Source organism: Vanacampus margaritifer, chromosome 2 (genome assembly GCF_051991255.1).
Source record: "Vanacampus margaritifer isolate UIUO_Vmar chromosome 2, RoL_Vmar_1.0, whole genome shotgun sequence".
Lineage (NCBI taxonomy): Eukaryota > Metazoa > Chordata > Actinopteri > Syngnathiformes > Syngnathidae > Vanacampus > Vanacampus margaritifer.
In genome coordinates this window covers 48,675,266-48,677,765 of record NC_135433.1, presented here as the reverse complement: position 1 = coordinate 48,677,765, position 2,500 = coordinate 48,675,266, and positions in this window count along the sequence as shown.

The following is a 2,500-nucleotide window of genomic DNA, read 5'->3' as shown; positions in this document are numbered from 1 at the left end:
CCGAGGTCTGGAGAGGTCTCAACCCCCTAAAAAGGGACTATTCCCGGCGTCAGGTAGTGCAGGGGGTCCTCCTCCAGTCTCGGATAGATCTGTGTTTTGTTTCAAGTGCTTTATGGAAGTACATCGGTGGCAGCTCCTATGCATGTGTGGGCTGGAGCGCTCACTCCCTTTTTTCCGTCAAACTTGACTTCCTGGGTGGTAAGAGGAATGGGGGGGGTCTGGGTTTTTAATAATATGCTGCTTGCCGACCCCACTTTTGTAAATAAGATGGAGCACCTTTTTGATTGTTTTGATGATGAAATGGGAATTTGTGACTCTTTGGTTGATTGGTGGGAGCAGGCAAAGGCTAAAATTAAAAAGCTGTGCCTACGTTATAGTAAGCAGAGGAGGTGGGAGGAGTCCATCAGGGAGCACACGGTCCGGAGCCACCTCCAGGGACTTGCCGCCACCTCTGGTTTAGGCCCGGTAGATCCTGAGTATCTGGTGCTGCAGGAAGAGCTCAGGACTATACAGGTTAGTCGTGCTAGAGGGGCGGCACTTAGATCCAGGGCCCAGTATGCGGTAGAGGGCGAGCGCTCCACAGCTTTCTTTTTTGGTTTAGAGAAGTCCAGGCAGAGCAAGCTATACTTGGATGGCCTGTTGGATGAGTCAGGCAGGTGTCATAGTGATTTGGATGAGATTTTGGATATTGTAGGTAGGTTTTATGCAGATTTGTTTGATGGGGAAGGGATCAACGAGGTCAGCTGTAGTCAGGCTTTAGGTGCGCTTGATGGGTCTCTGAGCCCTAGTGACGCTGACAGCTGTGACGCGCCTATTTCTTTGGCAGAGGTTTCTGCAGCAATTAGGGGTCTCAATGCCTGTAGGAGTCCAGGAGAGGATGGTTTGAGCGCAGAGTTTTATAGTGCTTTCGCTCACAGGTTAGCCCCGATTCTCCATACTCTGTATGGCGATATTGAGAGAGAGGGTCGGGTTTCGGACTCCTTTTCTCTTAGTATTGTGACTTTGATCTTTAAGAAGGGTGATAAGCGGTGCCTGGCCAATTACAGACCAATAAGTCTCCTTAACACCGATTATAAAATACTGGCAAAAGTATTAGCACATAGGTTGAAAGGTGTGATTGGTAAAGTGGTTGCCAGTACACAGGCGTATTGTGTCCCGGGACGGGACATTTCTGACACGATACTCTCCCTAAAGTTTTTGTTGAAGGAGATGCATGTCTCTGGGGGGATTCATGTTTCAGTTGATTTCAGTAAAGCATTTGATAGGGTTGAGCATTGTTTTCTTTACCGTGTTTTGGAGAAATTTGGTTTTAAAAATGGCTTCGTGAACTGGATTAAACTTTTGTATTCCAGTGCGGTCAGCCGTGTAAAATGCAATGGACTCCTGTCGGATAGCTTCCCTTTGCGGAGGTCGGTAAGGCAGGGGTGTCCTTTGAGTGCACTCCTCTATAGTATAGTGGCCGAGCCTTTGGCCGCTATGCTCAAGAGGGATGGGGCTGTGCACGGAATTGTGAGTCCATCTGGTAAGGAATATAAGATCTTTCAATATGCGGATGACACCAATTTGGTTTTGCGCGATGTGGGGAGCCTCAATGTTGCTCTCCACACCCTGAACGTTTATTGCCTTGCCTCAGGAGCAAAGATAAATTTCGAAAAGACGTCTGTGTCCTACTGCGGGGGCATCGTGGCCCCGCCGAATGTTTGGGGCGTCAGGGATGCAGGGGATTCTTATAGGGTTCTTGGTGTGCCCTTGGGTAGGGATGAGGTGACCTGTCGGGATTGTTTGTGGTCTGGCTTGTATAGCAGTGTGTGCACCCGAATGAATCTGTGGAAAATGCGTGGTCTTCACTTAAAAGGTAGGGTGTTGGTGGTAAATGCACTGTGTTTGTCTAAACTTGTTCATGCTCTTGCTGTGTATGACTTACCGGGGGTGTTTGCAAATAAGTTTAGCATTGCTGTTAGTAAATTTATCTGGCGGCGAGAGAGGGCACCTGTGGCACACAATGTTTTGGTTGGTCAGTATGATCGGGGAGGGCTTAAACTGATCGACTTGGTAGTTAGGAAGAATGCGCTGCGTCTCAAATTGATAAAAAAGTTCCTCGACACCGGATTCGATGCGGCGTGGAAGGATTTTTTCGCTTCGCATGTTGAAAAGTTGGGTGAGTATGGTGTCTATAATTTGTGTATTCTTCCCCAGCGGACTGCCCTGGATCGGGTCCCGCCTTTTGAGAGGGAAGTGTTTGAGGCGTGGGCTAGACTGCGGCCGTTTGTAGTTGCGGCCCCTTGCTCCTTGTGGCAGCTAGGGCAAATGCCTTTACGTTTTAACCCTGACATGCTCTCTGATCCTCCTGGGAGGAGGGAAAGCATGTTTAGCGGGTCTTTTGATAGAGCAGGTATCAAACGGGTTGGCCAGTTATTAGATTTTGAGGGTAGGGTCGATGTGGAGGCTATTAAGGGTAGTTTTAGTAGGGCGGGTCTTCGGTTTAGGAGGACCGAGGTGG